General features: G+C 40.5%; 1 protein-coding gene across 1 annotated transcript in view; it reads right to left on the bottom strand.

Annotated features, from left to right (window-relative positions):
- LOC137427798 (interleukin-6 receptor subunit beta) overlaps window positions 1-24,097 on the bottom strand; it is a 142,286-nt gene that overhangs the window by 117,492 nt on the left and 697 nt on the right. The window contains exon 2 of the mRNA XM_068117548.2: window positions 7,429-7,520. The gene's annotated coding sequence lies outside the window, so the exon portion shown is untranslated. The remainder of the gene's footprint in view (window positions 1-7,428; window positions 7,521-24,097) is intronic.

The following is a 24,097-nucleotide window of genomic DNA, read 5'->3' on the forward strand; positions in this document are numbered from 1 at the left end:
TGCCAAAATCCAAACTGTATTTTCTGTAAATGGCCCCTGAGTAAGTGACAGTAACAGTATTGTTACTGCTCCTCAAAATCCTCCAATCTTGCTAACTAACCCCCCACACTCCTTCGCCACCTCGTCCACCACTCCCAAATTGGGTGGACTAACCTCCAGAGTGGACAGGACGGAGAATAGACAAAGTGGCTTAAAGAAAAACAATTGAACAAAACGAAGCAAGAAAGGTAGGAAATCGTTTACAGATATCGTTGTCATCGTTTTGCTCCCAAAATGAGAAATTATGTGAAGGAAAATGATGCAAAAGGTTCGAACAAAATGATGTAGATCTATATACTAAAAGGATCCATGGCTGCTGCCCTCCACAATCTTGCAAGAGAGCTTAGAATGCGCATGTGCGTTTACTGGGGGGAAATAAACAAGAGAAAAATGACCACAGTGTGGTCACCAGCTGTGACGTGTAGAATCATGAGGATATCCGTTGCAATATGCGCTACCAAATTCGACTAGTCATTAAATTACCTCATACCAGTTACCAGGGTTGAGCCCTGGTGTTGGGCTAGCGGCTAAGGTGCCAGACTTAGGATAAACCAAGGATCCTGGGTTCGAATCCCGGTCGATCGCTGAATTTAACGCCAGGGGGGTTGACTCAGCCTGTCATCCCTCCGAGGTCGGCAAATTGAGTACCAGTTCACTGGTAATTCCCTGTGTGTCGTAAAAAAGGCGACAAACAGGGTTGGCGGCAGGAAGGGCATCCGGCCGCAAAACATTGCTTCAAAAAGGGGACCAAAAAAAACAACAACAACCACGGTCCCCGAAAAAGGCCAACCCCCGCTTTGCAGGGAAAAATGGCCTCTAAACGGTGGGTTTTTTTTTTATACCAACGCACGTCCGAGTGTATGCGCATGCGCTATTCAAAAAGGCACCCCAACAACAAGAACAACAACGCGGTCCTCTCATAGAGCTGCTCGTCGCAGCTAAAAATTCACACAAGGAGGGAGATGATCAATAAAACAAAACTCCAAAATTAATAATTGGAAATGTCACAATATAAACGTGATTCTTAATCAATTTGGTATAAAGATATTAAATACGGTCACTATCACTGAGATGAACGAGAATCGTGACGTGTGACGCATACATCAAGTGGAAAAGAGAATTCCAGACATAAATGCATGTCCATCAACCACGCAAGTGCTGCACAACCAGTTCTCACACTTGTACACATATTAACGACTTTGCTTATTTATGAGTGGGCACTCAACTTTCCATCTTCTTCTTCATCTACTTCTTCTTTTAAAATGTATAAGCGAATGATCCTGCATGACACCATCTTGCTACGTCAGCATCTGATTTATCTGCAATGTCAGCATCTATTTCGTCTCATTTGTCACGTAGATAGATAATCTCTATGAACTGTTTACAAAAAAAAAAATCACGTCCATGTCCGAAGGTAGTGGTTCAGTTTGGCATTTTTAATATGAAATACATAAAGCCTAGAAAGAAAACCCATCAGAATTACCCTTTAGAATTGCCCTTTAGAATCCTTCATAATTATTACCCTTTACAACTCTATAGAATTAAACATGGTAACTTATGAAGGTTCTTCTTCTTCATTTTTATGGACAGATGGAAGGAAGGAAGGACATAGGCAAATATTGAAGCGACTTCACTGCTTAAAAATACTACGGTACCATTGCAGCTACATTGTCGCCAGTTCCCAATTTGACCAGCATTTGCCTGGACAATATATAAGGGCCAAAGACAAACACTACCAAGTGTAGGCCTTCACCAAGAAACAAAACCCTGTGTTTTCCCAAGGTCAAGCGTATGTCGCTTTATCACGTCCAACGGCATTTCATATGGCGGTGAACAATATCACGCATTCGCCAAAATAGCATTCTCCTAGCAGCACTCAAATGATTAAAACAATCTCAGCTTCAAGGTCTACACACCAATCGGGTCTACACACCAACAATTTCATCTTGTAAAGGCCCCATCCACATCAACGCCGATCTCCTCACAACATTAATGAACCCAAACTTGCATCCTGATTCCTGACCACAAGGCACAACAGGGTCAGTAATATGTCAACATCAAAACCTCAAATGCAACAACAAATAATCACGTTCACTAGTTGCTCGTTGCCATTTTACCGGGTCCCTTCGCGAGTAGTTACGAAAGCAGAACGAATACATAATCCAATCACGAGAGAGAAAAACACCATTAAAATGGCTCTCGATTCAAACAGGTCTTCATCATGAGCTCGATTCCCTGTGTGGCCAGGCATCTGTTTTGCACTGGATTATTGAAGTGCACTATCCTTCATTTAAAAAAATTGTACATTAAAATTTTGTATCTCCCAAGGATATAATTGTGACTGTACATGTGGTTTGCAAACAAGTAACCTTGGGGAATATGATATCACAAGTAATTCATGGCTATAGTAAAATACCTTCTCAAGTACTCTTTGGAGCTAAAATGACATGGGTGTAACCATGGAGATGCATACAATATTGACAGACAAGTCCACGACAAGTTATTTCTTTATTTATTTTTTACAGGATCTAACGCTCGTAGTGGAACTGCCACACACAAATCTCAGACAGATGGACACAGACGAATATACAAGATACAACACAGGACTGATCGACAAGCCAAACATGGCCACAATATATTTTTATTACGACATCATGTTGCGATATCATTTCTGAGTGTCGCTGACATAGTTTTAAGACTCAACTAAAACAAATCCTGAGAAAAAGGCTTCTTTTTTTTTTTAGAAAAAAAAAAGCATTTTAAATACCAATCGGCATTTTGAGCATGTGTGGTTTTTCGGACCTATCCCCCTTGGGGGATTGCATATTAATAAAAGTATATTCGCCGTGTGTATGCATTTTTAGAGGTCCCTCAAGGTGTTCTGAATGAAATTGGGAGAAATCTTGAAAAGAATGAACGTTTAAAAAAAAGAAATTACCCTATTTTGTACAACACATACATACTATATAGGACCCCTTTCAAAACTCTTCCCAGCCTCAGGGAAAGGAGGAGGGGGGAGGGGAGGAGTGAGAGGTTCCAAGTGAAACCAAGAGTGCAACATAATTCACCTTTTTTATGCCTGAGGCATTATGTTTCCGGGATGTCCGTCCGTCGGTCCATCCGTCCTTACGTACGTCTATCGCCTCGTTTTTCTCAGCAACCACATGTCCGATTGAGATTCAACTTTCAGGCAGGGTAGTAGCGACACCTATGTAGAATGCTTTTAATGATAATTGTGACGTCCTATGTCACGTGGTATGGCAGCCATATTGGATTAAAAGCAAATAATTAAAAAAATATTTCACGGAAACCGTTGAATTAAAAAAATTGAAAATTGGCACATTGTCAAGTACTCCCAATGTGGAACAAAAACATAATGATGACATCATTGGTGAAGTGGCACACCAGCCAAAAAATGTTTTAATCAATTGCCTTATCCTAAAAATCTGATTGAAATATTAAATTTATGACATCATAGGTCACATGGCTTGTCAGCCATATTGGATTTAACCTAAAACCTCAAAAGAACATCTTCTTCCAAACCACAAAAGTGATTGACGCAAAACTTTACATGAGTCATCGACTAGGCATGGCGATTAAAAGTTGATCACGAAAACGTCACCGGTCACATGGTGTGGCAGCCATATTGGATTGAAGGAAAATATTAAATAATTATATCTCAGAAACTGCTTAACCTATCAATGTGAAACATTACAAGTGTCATTTAACACCATTGCTGCATATAGATTCAAAATGATTACACCGTAGGTCACGTGGTTTGGCAGTCATCTTGGATAGAAAAACGAACCTTATCCGATCAACATGAACCTTCACAAACGTGATCCCCTACCCATACATATGCAGAGTGTACATTTTCTATGTCATATATCACGTGGTTTGACTGCCATATTAGCTTGAAAGCCGATATTTAAAAAGAACTCCCTTTTCTGAAACCGCTTCACCGATCAAAGTGAAACCTGTCATGTCTGGTAAAAATGTGAAACTTGAAAACAGCTGAGGGGATTTAAATCAAACTTTTTTTTATTTACAGGAGAGTCAACAAAGACATCTACTCATTGTCATCGGCAGGTGACATCTACTACGCAGAGCATATTGGCGACACAATTGCATTGCTCTAGTTTAAGTCCATGAAATAAGTTAAATTGATCGATCAATTTAAACTTTTCCCGTCACTGGGTACAGGTACTCTAACTAGTTATTACTAATACTAGGTTTAAAGCCCATCAAAAATGCCCGGGCCAAGAGCATCCGCCCATCATCACCACCATCACAGCACAGTTGTGAAATAATATAACTCGCAGGGTTGTGGATTTACTTTTGTTTCATAAAGAAAAGTACGACCTTTTTAGAAAAATATTTATTATCAAAGTGATAATGGAACATAAAATGACTGAAAAAAATTACTCACCCTTATAGCCGGCGAAGCCGGTGTTGTGAATGAACGCATACTATTATGTTGAAAAGCCAGATTTTGCTGGATCCCTTGAGAATTTCGAAGCTTTGACGCACCAAATCGCTCAATGGAGGCCGCCATCTTGCGAATGCGGAAGTATGCATAACAAATTGAAAAAAGTTCAATAGGAGTTTGTTTCACCCGTCTGTTTTTGATTCACAATCTTATGTACCTCTAATTTGTAATTAAAATACTTTAAGACCAACCTCGGCCCGCACGGGCCTGGTTATCTTCAACGAAAATCGTCACCAAACACCGGAACCAATGAGATTCGAGCATTTGAAAAAATACTTCAAAAACCAAATCACTCAATGGAGGCCGCCATCTTCCGGATGCGGAAGAATGCATAAAAAATTGCGAAAAAGTTAAATAGGAGTTTGTTTCACCCGTCTTTGTTTGATTCACAATCTTATGTACCTCTAATTTGTAATTAAAATACTTTAAGACCAACCTCGTTCCCCGGACCCTGGTTGTCTTCAACGAAAATCGTCACCAAACACCGGAACCAATGAGATTCGAGCATTTGAAAACATATTTCAAAAAAGCTTTTACCACATTTTGGACGCTGAAAACAGCGTCAAATATTCTAAAATTGTCGAAGAATTATTTTTTAGAAATCTCGCGGCCGTAGGGGATAGTTTTTCACGGCGGGAAATATCCGACGTTTAGATGGAATTCACCAAATTAATCAAGAAGGAAATTTTATAAATTTTAATCTCATCCAGAATGCAAATGGTGTCATTTTGAACTAGGTACAGTACCGACTACACCTACCTACTACCAACTACCTAACCTACTGATGACATAGTGATGGGTAAAATAGTGGCAAGAGGCTTTGGCTTCGCCGGCTCATTGCGGCTTTGCAGTCGGGTACTAGTAGCCGGCGAAGCCGGTGTTGTCAATAAACGCGTACATATTATGTCGAAAACCAGATTATGCTGTATCCCTTGGCTTGATAATTCCGAAGCGCAATGGAGGCCGCCATCTTGCGGATGCGGAAGTATGCATAACAAATTGAAAAACGTTCAATAGGAGTTTCTTTCACCCGTCTTTGTTTGATTCACAATCTTATGCACCTCTAATTGATAATTAAAATACTTTAAGACCAACCTCGGCCCGCATGGGCCTGGTTATCTTCAGCGAAAATCGTCACCAAACACCGGAACCAATGAGATTCGAGCATTTGAAAAAATATTTCTAAAACCAAATCACTCAATGGAGGCCGCCATCGACCGGATGTGGAAGTTTGCATGAAACAATTGCGAAAAAGTTAAATAGGAGTTTGTTTCACCAGTCTTTGTTTGATTCACAATCTAATGCACCTCTAATTTGTAATTAAAATACGTTAAGACCAACCTCGTTATCTTCAACGAAAATCGTCACCAAACACCGGAACCAATGAGATTCGAGCATTTGAAAAATATTTTTAAAAAGCTTATTACGCGTTTCGGACACTGAAAACGGCGTCAAATATTCTAAAATTGACGAAGAATTATTTTTTTAGAAATCTCGCGGCCGTCGGGGATAGTTTTTCACGGCCAGAAATATCCGAAGTTGAGACAGAATTCAACGATTTAATCAAGAAGTAAATTTTATCAATTTTAATCTCATCCAGAATGCAAATGGTACCTACTACACCCCTACTACACATACTACACCGACGGTACCTACTACACCTACCTACTACCAACTACCTAACCTACTGATGCCATAGTGATGGGTAAAATAGTGGCAAGAGGCTTTGGCTTCGCCGGCTCATTGCGGCTTTGCAGTCGGGTACTAGTCGCCGGCGAAGCCGGTGTTGTGAATGAACGCGTACGTATTATGTTGAAAAACCATATTTTGCTGGATCCTTTGAGAATTCCAAGCTTTGACGCACCAAATCGCTCAATGGAGGCCGCCATCTTGCGGATGCGGAAGTATGCATAAAAATTGCGAAAAAGTTCAATAGGAGTTTGTTTCACCCGTCTTTTTTTGATTCACCATCTTATGCACCTCTAATCTGTAATTTAAATACTTTAAGACCAACCTCGGCCCGCACGGGCCTGGTTATCTTCAACGAAAATCGTCACCAAACACCGGAACCAATGAGATTCGAGCATTTGAAAAAATATTTCAAAAAAGCTTTTCACCGCGTTTCGGAGGCTGAAAATGGCGTCAAATATTCTAAAATTGACGAAGAATTATTTTTTAGAAATCTCGCGGCCGTACGGGATAGTTTTTCACGGCCTGAAATATCCGAAGTTGAGACGGAATTCACCGAATTAATCAAGAAGGAAATTTTATAAATTTTAATCTCATGCAGAATGCAAATGGTGTCATTTTGAACTAGGTACGGTACCTACTACACCTACCTACTACCAACTACCTAACCTACTGATGCCATAGTGATGGGTAAAATAGTGGCAAGAGGTTTTGGCTTCGCCGGCTCATTGCGGCTTTGCAGTCGGGTACTAGTATATTTTTACTGCAAATAAAAATTACTAACGTCTCACCTCTGGCGTTACAGTTGTGAGAACAACCGGAATGGCCATGCAATCAACCCAAATCCAGATGCGTGTCCATTAGTAATAAAAAAATTGCCGGAATAAATTCACCTTTCCGGAGTGAAAACAAAATGGCAAATGCCCCTGAAACAGATTCTGTGTGTTCTCCTTTCTGTAACAAACACGACTTCATTTCCGTGAACGTGAGGTCACTTCCTCCAAGACAGAAAATAAATAGACAGGGCTATATATACCCGTATATACATATATATTATTGATATTAACCATGCTCTGCCTGTACAGAACTTGAGTTCTGCTGTTAAGCAGCTTATTGGCAAGGTTTACAATTTTTAATCATCACTCTGTGCAGGATACTCAACTGAGAGTGCATGAATTTGTAATTTGTTTAAGGTGCCGGAGATAACTCACCTACTCTTTGTGAAAAACACCGACGGATCTTCAAGCTCCTCCAGCTTATGCCAGCAGGCGGAACAGCACACGCATTGATGAAATCACCCTGTCTGCAAAACACCAGGATGACAGTTTACAGTTGGGTCAGATTCAAACCAAAGCTGAACAGCTCAGAGGTGTGTGTGCGTACCTCTACGGTGTACGCTATCCTGCCAGGTCGAGGAATGACTGAAGGCATTTCATTTGATTCTCTCCTATTTCGTACCACAAAAACTGCTCCAATGGGGATTTTTTTTTCATTCCAACAAAAGTACGTTAAAAATACTGTACTACGAATACAACTTCAGGACATGTAGTCAGGTTCACTATGTTTTTTCGTTCAAAATCATGGTAGATTAGCAAACCTATACATTTCTGGAAACGTTATTACATGGAAAATCTGAAAATCAATGTTTACATTTGCCAATTCCGACCAATTCGATTCGACCAATTCGACCAATTCGACCAATTCGACCAATCGCTTCGATCGACCATTCGACCAATTCGATCGATTCGATTCGATTCGATTCATCGAATTCGATTCGATCGACCATTCGACCAATTCGATTTGCCAATCAATTTGACCGACCTTTGCTTGTGTGGAACGGACTGTGAAAACGATACGGACTATATTGTCGGATACGACACACAGGACAGTGATGACGAACTCTAAATGGCATATTCTGTAATCGTGTATGTTTGATGCCATTGACTGCCTGTGTATATTTTGTCATTGACTGCCTGTGTAGATGTGAAGTTATACTGACTGCATGTGTATATGTGATTTTGCTGACTGCCTGTGTATGTTTGGTGATATGCATTATTGTGACACATTTTGATGTTATTAACTGCCTGTACAAAATGATAACATGTATTTGATTATGCAACTTATCACGAATATAAAGACAGTATTTTGCAATTCAAAACCTTTGATTCGTGTCTTACCATTCCCCATAGCACTAATTTGATACTTTCATTGGATTCCTTGTCCCTGAAAATATAGGTTTAGTATATTTTAAAAAGTTTTTAGGGTAATTAGAGGCAGAAATAGAACAAAATATGTATTTTACAGTGGCCATTTTGAAAATCCAAAATGGCCGCCATACAGGTATCTCTCCAAATGTAAACATTGATTTTTAGTTTCCTTATGCTATAACCTTTCCAAAAATGTATACGTTTACTAATCTACCATGATTTTGAACGAAATATAATTTATTGACATAGTGAACCTGACTAATGTATACACTTTCGTTTTGTGATAATTAACATGTTCATTCACTTTAATGCACAATTATTTAATTTTGTACTTTTATTTTATTGCTTTGTACTACAAAAATTGTAAACTTTGAACTGCCTTGTCCAGTGTTTAATTATTTCAATAAACCGAAATGAAATGAAATGGAAAAAATTATTTTGTTTTATTTATTTATTTATTACCCTCGCCTGAGGAGAGGGTATATTGCATTTGAGTCAGTTTGTCTGTTTGTTTGTCCGCACAGAATAAATATGATTTTCTCTGCAACCGTTGGTCCGATTGACAGGAAATTTTCACCGTAGGTGCAACTCCACCTGTATAATTTTTTAACGATAATTATGACGTCATAGGTCACGTGGTTTGGCCGCCATCTTTTAAAAAACCGAAAAACTTTGCACCTCTATATCTCCAAAAGCGCTGAATAGAAAAAATGGAGACATTGCTCATTGTAAAGAAATCTCCATGGGGAATAAAATATGTTAATTATGATGTCATAGGTGCATCCATTATGACGTCATAATTCGACCTGTACAAAACTTATCAAGTCCTATCAAGCTTATCCTATCTTATCCTATCTTATCCTATCCTATCTTATCCTAACAAAACTTATCCTATCAAGATGAAATTTAAATTTATGGCGCGTGATGTAGGCATAAATTGGTAGAAAGAAAAATAATGATGACGTCATCGGTCACGTGGTTCGGCCGCCATCTTGGAAACACCGAAAAAACTTGCACCTCTATATCTCTGAAAGTGATGCATGTAAAAAATTGAGACATGGCTCATTGTAAAGAACTCTCCATAGGGAATAAAATATGTTAATGATGATGTCATAGGTGCCTCCATTATGACATCATAATTCGACAAGTACAAAACTTCATCTGATCAAGATAAAATTTCTTGAGCATCATCTAGGGATAAATTGATGGAGAGAAAAAAAATGATGACGTCATCGGTCACGTGGTTCGGCCTGTCTGCACTGAAAACACATCCTGGCGAGGGTCTGCAATCTCTGATTTCTCTTTCTTGTTTTATTTGTGCTGTCCAATGTAAGAATATAAGAACAAGAAACATGTTGAGTTATTTGGTTAGTAAAATATACAAACAAAATGGGAACACCAATCTTTAACTTGCTGCTTACAGGATGTGACTTCCTTTCAATGGAGAGCGTCACATTTTCAACTAGAAAGCACTGTACATCCAATTAAAATAGTAATTTGATCATCAACGAAACAATTTTTCACTCCAGCAAAGATTTTGTCCAAACAAGCTTGATAATCTGAAGAACGTCTAAATTATTTAGGCATGAATACCTGTTACATGTGCTAAACATGTAATTTTCCATTAAACCCGACCCTCTGCAGATCCTCCAGGACACACACATTCTTCCAGAAAACACAACCTGGTTAAACTCCCAAAATCCAGGCTTTCAGCCCACCCTATACGTTTTGCTCCTCTTTTCTCTCGTTTTTGGAACTGCCTCCTGGAGACGGTTCAATTACACTATTCCCTCCAGAGCTTTTAGCATGTGGTGCATGACCATCTATTGTCCCTCCCACACCAATGGTGCTGGAAGTTGTGTGGGGCAGGAGGGCACCCCCGCTCCTCAATTTTTTAAAGAGAGAGGTGGGGAGAGGAAAAAGAAAGAGGGTGACAAAAAGGAAACAAAGAAAAATTCCGAATTCTCAAAGAAGTAGATTAGAGTGTTTAAAAAGGCATTATTTATACAAGATACATGGTCAAAAAAATTTTTGGGAAAAAGAATGGGTGCCCTCTTCATGGTGAAAAGTGACCATCTTTTCAGGAAGGGAGACACCCTTATCACAGGGAAAAGGCATCCCTTTTGGTGAAAAAAATGCTCTTTTCATGTGTTTTGTTGTCCCCAACCTTCAATTGCGAAATGCTTTCGGTGCACATGTCCACAAACTTACCCCCACCATACCTTCCTATGGTCCTTACTACTTCCATTAACCTTACCTATATAAACCAACCCCTTTACATTTCAGGTTACTGTGTTTCATCTCCTTTCTCTACTCTCTTCCTGTTCGTTCATTTCCCTGCTTGTTGTGTCCAACTGTTGCCCCGCTGTCAGTTTATTTCCTTTTACCTTATATCATCATTCTCCTCCATGAATCTGGATGTTGTATCCCAAATAAACGTTTCTCGCAAAACGGCTAGATTATATACCGTAGCAAGGACGTTTCAAGTCTGAATGGATGGAGCTCTGGCTTAGAATGCACTGTATATCAGGCAAACGCGATATGCAATCAAGGCAAGGGACATGGAATGATATATAGCTAAGCCTGAAAATGAAACGTTGGCACTTCTACTATAGTGGAAAAATATTTTAGCTAGGCGTTCATGGGGAAAAATGATTAAAGTAGCAGAGCTGTATGTTTTTTCTTCCATGCCGAATCGGTGGAACTGTTGCTTGGACACAGACCTGATATAGGCAGTTCGAGATATGGGTAAGCACAGGGCTCCTCCCAACTATCAACCAAGCAATTTCCTAGCGATGCAATGCTCAGGGGTGCACCCACCAGCCTAGAAGGCACCAGAGCGTCTCTGGCTAAGTCCACGAGATGGATTTTATGAACCCTGTAGGCAAGGGCCCGCAAGGAAGTCTTATAGGCAGAGAGATTCGCAGAATCTCCATAGGCAAAATTTCTTGAGCGCAGCTGCACAAAGGCCTCATGTGTTGGCCTGTGAAAAATCCAGGGCTGGCTGTTAGTGCCACCAGACGTGATATGGACAGTTGAGAAGCCAGGGTACGGAGATGAAATGAACAGTACAGCTTGTGCGCAGACGCTGGGTTTCAATAAAAGCCACATTCAACTGAAAAAAGGAAATGAAGGCCAATCTGGTTTTCTTTTTATTTATCAGGAAATATTCCCTCTGATAAACCAACAAATGGAGCGCAGCAGTTACATGAAAAGATCACCAAGTAGCTGGGTAAATAGTACAACCTGAATCCAAGTAAAAGAGCACAACATTAATCATAATTAAACATAAAAAATAATGCCTTAGGTGTTCATAAAGCTCACAGATTTTATACAAGGGTCTAGTCTAGACGCATGGAGGGTCGAGGCTCATGGAGGACATAAATGATATGCAGTATATTTACCAATTTCAAAAAGTCTTTCCTGAATGAAAATAAGTATATTCCAAAAATTGTAGTGCCTACTTTTCCATGAACTAAAAGTGTAGTGACATACATTAAGAATAATTGTGCGTCGAGCGGCCCTGGATTTATACGTGAGTACAAGGTTATACATTGTAGCCTCTAACCTCTACAGCATCACACCAAACCTAGCCTTTCCAGAACAACACTCACCCAATTTTCTCGGCTCGCTGTGTTATCCTCCATGCTTTCCACTCCCTTTCCTTACCCAGTCCTCCACCTCCTGCCTTCACCCCAACAAGTGGTGTCGCACCTATTATTTTTTTTAATTTTATTTTTGGCTATTGGTAACGCCAATAGTGCAGCTGCGCTCCGTAGCCTTTTTTTTTTCTTTTTCTTTTTTTTTTTTGGCTATTGGTAACACCTATAATCATATATTGGCTATTGGTAACGAGTCAATATTGCTTCCTTTGCAGAATAATCGTATCAGTAACAACACCACATAACATTCTGATACCGATAACAGCGCGAGAGCCTGAGACCGGAAGAACCTAGATGGAGAGAAATAAGCGGTAGGTCATCTAGGACTCAGTCACATTAGGGGAACACACTAGTAGATTTGCCGTCTGCAGTGCATAGTCAACAATCCATTTCGCATGAAGGAAAAACAACAAAGGCTTTCAACAAAGCAAATCTCATGCCTCATTTGGCTCCTGAAAGAGCGAGGATGCTACTCTTCATTAAGAGAAATGTTGCTCTAGTTGTAGCTCATACAAGTACAAATGCTAACAGATGTGGGTTGTTCTAATGCTGGCTGCTGTTGCAAGTTCACACATATACAAGTGTCGACAGATTTTGATTGTTTTACTGTTGGATGTTGTTGCTAATGTCCTAAGAATAGAGGTCCATTGTCTTACTTACACAAATTACCTGGTGTTGTATTAAATATCAGTATAGAAGAAGAACCACCTTTAGACGCCATTTTCCGCCGCAGAGCAGGGGTTGGCCTTTTTCGGGCACCATGTGTTAAATATCAGTATCAGCTGATTTTGGCATGTAAATATTGGTTATCGACACATCGGTAAAATTTTATATTAGTGCAACATCTATATAATAATAGCGTAAGGACTCGACTTTGTTATCCCTTTTACGCCGCACCCAGTGACCCGATGCCCACGGCACGAATGGATTTACGATCTACGAACCGCGCTCTTTGTTTATCATGTACAGGCATACTCGAAAAATCTGAATTAGCCGACGTTGGGGCCCAAAAGCATCCGATTAACTGCCGATACGACGCCATCTTATGACGCCATCGTATTGGCGTCTGCTGGGTGAAGACGAAGCGAGCCGTCCGCTGATTGGACAGGTGAAGGCGACAGCAAGCCGTCCACTGAGTGGACAATCCCAGAGTGGTGCTATGCCGATTCCTATTACGAATCCATTCATTTTTCAAAAGTATATCGTAGCGTTGTCACTCAAGTAGATTGCAATAAATACGTTGTTCATATACGCACTCTTCATTCTCATCTTTCTTCCTAACTCTTACTCGGACAAGCAAATCCCCTATGCCATCCATAATGGTACACTCTATCCATACACCACATCCTCCCTTCCGTGGATGTTCCACGGGTTTCGGCTCGTTATTAAACAGAACAGCATGCAGTAGAGCGCATACCTCTGCCAGGATGAACAGTTTACGTTTTGTATCCCACTGATTGGCCGGATCTGCATCTGGACCTTAACCAAAAAGTAATCTGCTTCTTCTTGTCACCTACCCAACTCGTCTGCCTAGTTTTGTCCTAATCTGTACACAACTTTTTGAGATATCGTGCGATATGGTACATCATTTTTGATCCTCTGACTCAAAGGTGAAGAATCAATAAAACATGCTCGGATCGGGATCTGGATCTTCCCCAAAATAGAATCAATTTTCCTTGTCACACTCCCAAAATGTCCCCCAAGTTCCATACAAATCCGTCCGTAATTTTTTGAGATATCCTGCTCACAAACAGATAAACAGGGGTGAAAACATAGCCTCCATCCACATTCGGGGGTGAAGGTAACATGTAACATGGGGTGGGTTCGTGTGGGGTCCATTTAGTCCACTGCTAGACAAAGGCCTCCTCCCTCAACATGGTCCATTCTGTTTATCCAATGCATGTGGGGGCCATTGTACGTCAGTGTCATTTTCAATTTCATCTCTCCATAAGATCTTTGTTCTACCTCTGCTTCTTCCGCAGGGCCTTCCCCATGTTGCTAGTTTGTGATCTACTTCACCATAAAGTATCTGCTAAACCATACACTATGATCTACTACAACAACAACAACAACAACAACAACATGCATTTTAAAGGCCATTTTCCCTGCTAGAGCGGGGGTTAGCCTTGCGGTCCCCATGACAATCTTCTCCATTTTGCCCTATTTTCTGCATCTCTCCTTGTTAACCCCCTTGCCTGCATTTCTTCTTCCACCATCTTTAGCCAAGTCTTTCTCGGTCTTCCCCGTCCTCTACTTCCTTCTACATTAACTTCCATCACTCTTCTCAACCAGTCACTTTCATCCTTCCTCAATACATGACCAAACCATCTCAACCTGTTCCTCTTCACAGCATCAATCACAGGCAATATTCCCATCATCTTTCGCAATTCATCATTTGTCTTCCTCTCTCTCAACGATACTCCGTACATCCGTCGAACCATTCGCATTTCCACCCTTTCCAACCTTCGTTGCTGCTCTACGTTCATTACCCATGTCTCGCTCCCATAAATCATAACACTTCTCACACATGCAGCATACACCTATCCCTTCAGCTTCAACGACACTCCCCTCATCATCAGCACGCCACTCAATTCCCGAAACTTCTTCCATGCACATCTCACTCGAGCAACCGTTGCCGAGTCTGATCCATGTTCTCCATTCAGCATGTCTCCGAGGTAGCAAAATGTTTTCACACCTTCCAGCTTCACGCCGTCTCCAAGATCCAACTCAACATTTCCTCCATCTGCAGCTCCCTCTGTGCACACCTTACATTTGAATGTAGCTGCCACACTGGTTAATGACCCTCTTAGACCACTACATTTTTGATGACCCACTCAGCGCACATTGTACATTGAATGGAGTTCACTCCGACACCCTTCCTGCGCACACCACACGGCCACTTCCCAGTTCTTTCCACCTCACCACATGCTTTACCACTTGCCATCACCTTCGTCTTTCCGATATTCACCTTCAGACCTTTTGTCTCCATACATTCCTTCCACATGTTCATCTTTTCCTTCAGTCCATCCATATGATCTACTACACCATAAAGTATTTATATTTAGTATGGCATAAACTAGTAATTTTAAGGAGAAGAGATTACTGTCTTTGGGATTACTTTTTATAAGATTATGAGAAAATGCACATATATTTATTATTTATTTCTTCTTTTTTCTATTGTTTCATCATAATTCATCTCAAAGTCTATTTATTTTAATGAGAATCCAATCTAATATATAAAGCTCAATTAATGTTTGTTTGTTTTTTGTTTATATATGCTTCAAAAACTCAAAAACCACTGAACCAAATTTTGCATGTTGCCCAGGGGTACCACCCCAAGTACGGTTTCTATCCTGGTTGCATATCTGGGGGAGGGGGTTCAAGGTGGGGAAAGACCCCAATTCTCTCTATGTAAATGTGTATTGTAACTCAGCTGGCATTTCACCAATCTCCCCGTCAAGCTCATCTGCACACCAATCTCCTCTCTCTCAATTCATCCATTCTCCTTCTATCCACCCTCTTCACTCCTGCAAACCTCCTGACCCAGTTGTTCTTACAAACCTGCAGCCTCTGTTGTTGTCTCTCTGTCAGTGCCACCGTCTCCAGACCATAAAGGTAGGCCGGCATTACACAAAACATCAGAACCTTCCTCAAACCTATTTCCCTGTCAGATCTCCTTCCCCTCCCTCTAACCTGATATTCATTTATTTTCTCTGCTGCTCAACCCACATCACCCCCATCTAATTTCCATGCTCATTTTCAGCACATGTTTATCAAATGCCTCCTTACACTCCCCCAGTACTTCTTGTATCTCCCACCCACTATCTTCCTCAACAGGCAGATCGTCTGCATAAAATATCCTCGCCAGAAGATGAGTGCAACATAAAGTATATTCCAGTGAAGTGCAGAGCTAGAGGCAGAGAGAGACCATGTTGGTTGAGCAAGCAGGTAAGGAGTGCTATTGTTACCCCCACGCTTTTTATTATAAAATGGGGTGGGCGGGGGAGGGTTTGGGGGTGGGGGGAAATGCAGGGCGGATATTGTAATTATATCTGTCTGTCCATCACACTATCTCCTCCTAAACAATTATGCAGAAATTCACCATACATGATAATGAAGGTGAAATTCACCATACCACATGCCACGAAGGTGCACGAGCAGTGACATGTTTGGCTCTGCCCACGGCGCAGGGTCAAAAGGTCAAATACCGAAAAATGTAGGCACATTTTTCAAACATTTTAATGAAACTTTGTATATGCAATCGACATTGGAGCACGCATGAAATATGCAACGAATTTTGTAGATTTGATCCCCGGTTCATACCCTAAGGGTGGGACTTACGGTCACAGGTGGAAAAATAGGGGAAAAAAAATTAAACTCAGAATTTCATATTGGGTCATTCCTGGTGGAACTTTTTGCCATCTTCCAACTTTGCTTTAGGTGGGAAACGTGGGGATTTGTGATGGCGTGCTATTGACTTCCCTTTGGTTAAAGGATTTACTCGGTATAAAATAATGAGACTATAGTCAGACTCTCAGTGTTGGCGTAAACATAGGCAAGTTAGGAAAATAACTCGGCAAACCAACAGAGAATATGAGGATATGGCCAAGAATGTTAAACATAATAACAAGGAATTCTTGAAGTACATACAGGGTAAATAGGTTAAGAGAAGTGTGGACCAATTGAGGAATAGCCCAGATAGATATTGCATTTTATTTATAGAATTGATCCTCGTGGAAGAGCAAAATAGATCTGCAGTGGGACACATATCAAGGAAATGAATGTACAGGAAAGGAGAAAGGGAAGGGGAGGAGGTAAAGTAAACTAGCAAGTAATATGGTTGATGAAGTGGATGCTTGAGTTGGGAAAGTGGTGAAAGTTTAATGGGGGTAATAAAGATCATGGTTTGGAATTGAGGATGACAAGAGATGGTGGTGCACTGCTTATTTGAAGTCCTGCGGGGAAAAGAGCGAGACAGATCAGCCTCTGGAAAGTGGTTCCATAGACAAGGAATAAGAGTTGAGGATTGCAGTCAGCCTGCATTTTGGAAGTTTCACAAGGAGGGGGTTACTGGAAGAACATTTGTATCCTGCAGTTGCTAAGGGGGGTTGGAGGACTGAGAGAGCATATGGTGCAATGTTTGAGCAAACACAGTAGAGAAAAGAGAGACCACGGACATGCCTTCAATATGACAGCAACGAACCATGTGATTCGGCCTTATCATTGGAGATTCCAACAATCCTGAGAGCTTTCGATACCACTGAATCCAGGAAAGAAAGATGTGAAGCTGGGATGCCAGAACATAGCGGAGAACAGTACTCCACCGAGCTATGTACAAACAACCTGGAGACTGTGCGTAGCTCTAATTTACCAAGGAAAGACTTGGATTGACGAAGGATGCAGAGTCTGTGGTTGGATTTGGAGGCCAGTTTTGCTATGTGGTCAGCATAGGCGAGGTCATACCTGAATGTGAGGCCTAGAAGTTCAACAGACTGAAGCTAGTAGTACGATAGCTAGTAGTAATCATACTAGTTGAACGAGCTACTATGTTAACATCCACAATTATTCCCATCTTCTTGAGGGGTTGTTAGTGAATATTGGTCGCCCAGGTCTTTCAGGAATCCGACTGGCCAGGCTAGATAAACATAACAACCACCAGTCCAGAGTGAGTGTTTATAGCTGTGTCGAGATTCTAACCCAGACTAGACAACATAAAAGTGAATGTTCATGTATCTAAGCTATCTTGCCATTAGCATTTCGTCATCATTATTTTCAGCATATAAGTAGAACAGCCACTTTACAACTGCTGGCAGTGATGACCGGTTTCCTCCGCCTTCCCGCTTTCATACAACCCCGCTTTTGATACAACCCCACTTTCATTGGACATGCCTTGACACAACCCCCTTGGATACAACACCGATACACACACACACACACACACATCCCCGATACACACACACACACACACACACACATCCCCGATACACACACACACACACACACACACACACACTCCACACTCACATCCCCCCCCCCCCCAACACACACAGACACATACACACACACACACACACACACACACACACACACACAAATCCCGCCCCCCCCCCACACACGCACACATACACACATATCCACACACACACATCCCCCAAACCCCCCCCCCCCACACACACACACACACATCCTACCCCCCCCCCCCACGCACACATCCCCACATACATACACACACACACACACACACACACACACACACACACATCCCCACACTTTATAACAACCCCGCTTTCACATTATTCTTATTTTTCTCCACTAATTTATCCCTAGATGATGCTCAAAAAATTTCATCCTGATCAGATGAAGTTTTGTACTTGTCGAATTATGACGTCATAATGGAGGCACATATGACATCATCATTGACAAGGCTTATTCTCCATGGATAGTTCTTTACAATGAGATATGTCTCAATATTTTCTACGCAGCACTATTGGAGATATAGAGATGTAAAGTTTTTCGGTTTTTCAAAGATGGCGGCCGTACCACGTGACCTGTGATGTCATAATTATCCTTAAAAGATTATTCATGCCCAGGCACACCTGTGGTGAAAATTTCCTGTCAATCTGTGCAATGACTGCATCAAAAGCGATTTTTATAAAAATAAACCTGAAAATCGCAGAGCCAGAATTATTTATACAAGCAATGGTACCCGCCCTATGGGCGGGGCTTCAATTGGGAAGCCCAAATGAAAAGGCAAAATATAAGAAATTGAAGGCTTTTTTTATTTTAAACGATTCATATAAACATCCGTTGAATCATATCACACGCAAATCATCAAAATCTAAACAGTACATGGCACCCATTTTGAAAAAATATTGAATTCTGCAAAACGGAAGCAGCCGCTACACGTCTTTCTCAGTCGCACGTTTATGTGTGAAGAGTGCGCGCCGAATCAGTAACACGGAAGTGGCCGCTACACCTGTTTCTCAGTCGCTTTGCACACGCTGCCGTGTTACTTCGGAGCCGCACGTTTATATAGGAAGAGTTCGTCAGGAGTTGATCTACTCTCTCCTGGTACGTATAATTTCAACAAAAGCCACATCACTGTTCATATCGGTAAATATTATTCCATCGTGTTTGAAGAACTGGAAAATTGGGAAATTGGAAAACTTGGAAGAATTGGAAAAACAATATAGCCTATTTTACTCCAGGGGATCCTAGGATTACCCAGCCAAAATATCGTTGCGATCGGTTCAGCCGTTTTTGCGGTACCTTCGAACGGACAGACAGACAGATGGACATTTGGTGAATTATAGTAAGATGGTCTGAGAAGACCATGCGAAGTTTCTTCTTCTTCAGCCATGACAACTGGCAGCTTCTCTGTGTGAAATGCGATCGTGTCAAAAATAGTCGGAATTTTGTCAAATCTGTTTTAGTCGTGTGTTAATATACCTCAGCGATTGACAAATATGAAATTACAATTTTATTTGAGGTTCAAATTACCCCGTGAGATCGTTTCGTACGTTGCCTGCACAGCTGTACATGTGATAATTAATTATTTGCCCACTCTCGAAGACTCTTCTTCTTCATGCAATAACAACTTCTAGCTTCCAGACCGTACATCCAATCATCTTGAAATTTTGCCAACTTGTTAATCTTCAGGACTTCTACTACAGTATGAAGTTTCACGTCAATCAATGAAGCGGTTCAAGAGATATATTCTTTTTAATATTTTCGTTTAATTAACGATATCTGCCAAACCACGTGACCTATCACAAATTCCAAAAGGTCATTTTAGTAGACTGATATGCTGAACACGTCTGTGACGTTTCCCCTCGAGTGGATAAAAAATGAGGGAGGAGCTATGTTTTAAAGGTTTATGCTTAAAAATGTCATAACACTGAAACCATGTGACACATGACATCATGCTTGCTGACTTTTTTGTTCGTCATGGGTATGCAATTCTGCCTGCAAAGTTTGGCCTTGATATGTTCAGGCGTTGTGGAGAAAATGGGATTTTAGTGGCTTTTAAAGCTTTTGTGTTGAAACAAATATGGCGGCCGAATCACATGACCCATGACATCATAATTTTTTTTCTCCACCAATTTATTGGATGACGCTCAAGAAATTTCATCTTGATCGGATGAAGTTCTGTACTTGTCGAATTATGACATCATAACGGCGGCACCTATGATGTCATCATTCACATATGTTATTCCGCATGGAGAGTTTTTTGCAATGAGACCTGTCTCAATTATTTCTGTGCAGAGGCTTTAGAGATATAGAGGTGCAAATTTTTTAGGTTTTTCCAAGATGGCGCCCGTACCACATGACCTGTAACATCATAATTACCATTATAATATTATACAGGCCGAGTCGCTCCGATGGTGAAAATTTCCTGTCAATCGGTCCAATTATTGCAGAGAAAATGATTTTTAAAGGAAATAAGTCTTTAAAATGGCAGGAGCACATTGAGCACATTGAGCACATTGATGGCCAGGTAAGAAAAAATGTTGCGTTTCTTTTTCTTTCAACAATAAAGACTTCTAGCCTTGAGACCGTACAACCACTCATGTTGAAATTTTACAGACTTGTTCCGCTTGATGATATCTACATTGCATTAAAATTTCAAGTCGATCAATGTAACCGTTCAAGAGTTAGAAGCATTTTATGATTTTTCCTTCAATTATTTATTGTGGGCAAACCATGTGACTTATCAAAACGTCTCAAGTATTGTTTAAACTTCCCCCCATGGGGAACATTTGTGTAAAGTTTCCACTCGATATCTTCACAAATTATGGAGAAGATAGCATTTTAAGTTTATGCTTAAAAACATCATAACCCCAAAACCATGTGATGCATGACGTCATGATCACTGAAATTTTTGTTCGTCATGGGTATGCGATTATGCATGCCAAGTTTGGGTTCTATCTGTTCAGCCGTTGCGGATAAAAAGCGGTTTTCGTGTTTTTCACGGAAAACAATATGGCGACCGAACCATGTGACGTATGACTTCGAAATTTTTTGCATTCTGAGTTTGTTTTAACTAAGGATCTGGGGAAAAAATATCATTTTTGTGGGAGCAAGGGATCTGTTTGACGAATTCTAACCTCTTAACGTTAGCATTTTTAATATACTAAATAAACATGTTTTTTGGTCCCGTTGCAGATTTCTTTAGAATGAGCCATCATTCAATTTTTTCCATTGAGCCGTTTCAGAGATTTCGAGGGGCAAAGTTGAAGGTGTTTTACAAGATGGCGCCCATACCACGTGACCTATGAGGTCATAATTAGCATTAAAAATTGTACGTGCCTAGCCGATCATTTGATGAAAATTTCCTGTCAATCTGACCAGCGGTTGCTGAGAAACTTAATTTTAAAGTTTTTGGAGGTGCAAAAAAAAAAGGTTGGAATAATAAGAAAAACTTTAGGAATAATAATTAATAATAGGTTACTCTACATTTCATGTAGAGGAAACCTAATAATATCATTCTGCTGAGCATAGAGGTATCAAGGACGTTGGCTTTCTTTACTCACCTTGAGTAAAGGAAGCCAAGGACAGGAACAAATTAGAATATGCCATGATGCAGCAAAACCCCATCACGAATACACCTTATTATAGATCGCCTTCATTCTCGAATGTTTCTGTTGTCCTGTGCCATTAATAATATATTTATAAATGCCACCTGATGGACCACCACGTTCAACGCACCTGCTTATTATCCCTCACATTTTCAATCAATCCTGGATGACATTCGATAATGTAAATGAGAACGCAGGAAGTGGAATTAAAGGGGCATAACGTGCCATAATGTGGAGTGAATATCATGTTCTGCCTAAATAGTTTTGACATTTCATTATAATCAATAAAAATTCGTTACACTTTAATTAGACGTCCATATACTGAATATAACGATTGTGCAAATATAGGTTTGTCTGTGAATTGTTACATCATCTGCAGTCCGACAGCATAGAACGCGCAGACGGTTCGATATGATATCGCAAATTATTTCCATCTTCTTGTGTATTGGCTGGGGAGCATTGTTTTTGTGCTAAGTCATTCACGAACCGGCTGGCTAGGGATGACATTCCTCTGAGGGCGACAGGGAATTGAAATTTGTCCAGGGTGCTGCCGATAACCTGCCCCCCCCCCCCCTCCCCTCTTTGTAGCGCAAGACCTTTAATGTCCACCGACGATCAGTGCTGGCAGATGGCTCCTGTAACTTAAGGTACATTTGATGGAGAAAACACACGATGATGCCTCGCCCTGCATGTGACACACAGAGGTGACAGTTTATAGCTGGGTCAACATTCAAACCCAGGCGACGCAGCTCGCAGGCGAGTGGGTGTACCTATACGTCTAAGCTATCCTACCAGCCTTCCACCACACTCCTTCCAATGCATGACAAGGATACATGGATAGATTTTAAAAAGCAAGGAAGTAAGTAAATAAATAAGTAAATAAATAAGTAAATAAGTAAATAAATAAGTAAATAAATAAAGTAAAGAATTAAATAAATAAGTAAATAAATAAGTAAATAAATAAGTAAATAAATAAGTAAATAAATAAATAAGTAAATAAATAAGTAAATAATAAATAAGTCAACAAATAAGTCAATAAATAAGTCAACAAATGAGTAAATAAATAAGTACACAAACAAACAAACAAACAAACAAACAAGAAGACGTCATGCGGAGCACGGTACTTGCAAAATCCTCCCCCCACCCCCAAGAAAAAAAATTCCATTGATACAGCAAATTGTCCATTTCATCAAGATTAAATGTTGACCTATGTTGGCTTGGCCTATGTTGACCTTTTGGCCTATGTTTACCTAAAATATAATTTGTGGTTGAATTCAGTGACCAGATGTGCAAGTCCTCTTCAAATTTCAAGTCAATTGGATGAAAATTGAGGATTTTAGAAATTTGGCCCATGTTGACCTTTTGGCCAATGTTGACTTCAAAAATACTGGGTGGTTGAATTCAGTGACCAGATATGCAAGTCCTCTTCAAATTTCAAGTCAATTGGATGAAAATTGAGGATTTTAGAAACTTAGCAAAGTTGGTGACCTTTGGCCTATGTTGACCTTTTGACCTTTTGACCCCAAAAACAATAGGCTTCTTGCTTTTGACCAACTCTACCATTTGGTGAAGTTTCGTGAAGATCGGTTGAAAATTGTGACCTGTAGGCCGTTGACAAGCAAAATGACAGACAGACAGACAGACAGACAGAACCACAAACGCAACCGACGAATATACTTGAAAAATCTTCGATTTTGCAAGTAACAAACAAGCAAGGTGGCGTAATGGTTGGAGCGTCTGCTGTGAGTCCAAGAGGTCGGTGGTTCGAACCCTGACCGAGTCACAACAAGTATTTTTAAAATGGATGCTGCTTCCTTCCTCTCCGCTCAGCATTTAAGAGGACAGAGCACGGACAGACAATGCTGGGAAGGCAATGGCAAACCATCCAGAATAACCCTCGTCGAGAAACTGCTTTGCATTACCAACGCCCTGAAAAGAGCAATGCACGTCATAATCATATACAGTATATCGTGTTATCTGAACCCCTTGTCATTATAAATGAATAAAAGGGTTTATCTGGTTGAAAGACGTACTAGGTTCTCATAAACTAGTTAGCCGAGACTATTTTCATCGTGCAAAACACCATGATCCTGATGCTATTTTCTATCTGTTTACATCTATTTTCATTTTGGCTATCGATGATGTCACCAGTCACAAGAAGTCTATATTACGGTCCGCAGCTTTATTTGTGCTGATTTAAAAATTGTTCTTCCTCATTATATAAATAAGCAGGGAAAAACATTGTGGTTGTGCTGCCATTTCAAGGGAGCAAATTGCGCACACGGATTATGGGAGAGGATTGGGGGGCAGGGGGAATGGGGCTGTGTCTGGGTTAAATCTCGGCACGGGACAATGGTCGTGCACATACACACACACACGCACTGATATGCATATGTATATACACATACACGTACATACACACACACACACATA

Source organism: Myxine glutinosa, chromosome 1, assembly GCF_964187855.1.
Source record: "Myxine glutinosa chromosome 1, kmMyxGlut1.1, whole genome shotgun sequence".
NCBI lineage: Eukaryota > Metazoa > Chordata > Myxini > Myxiniformes > Myxinidae > Myxine > Myxine glutinosa.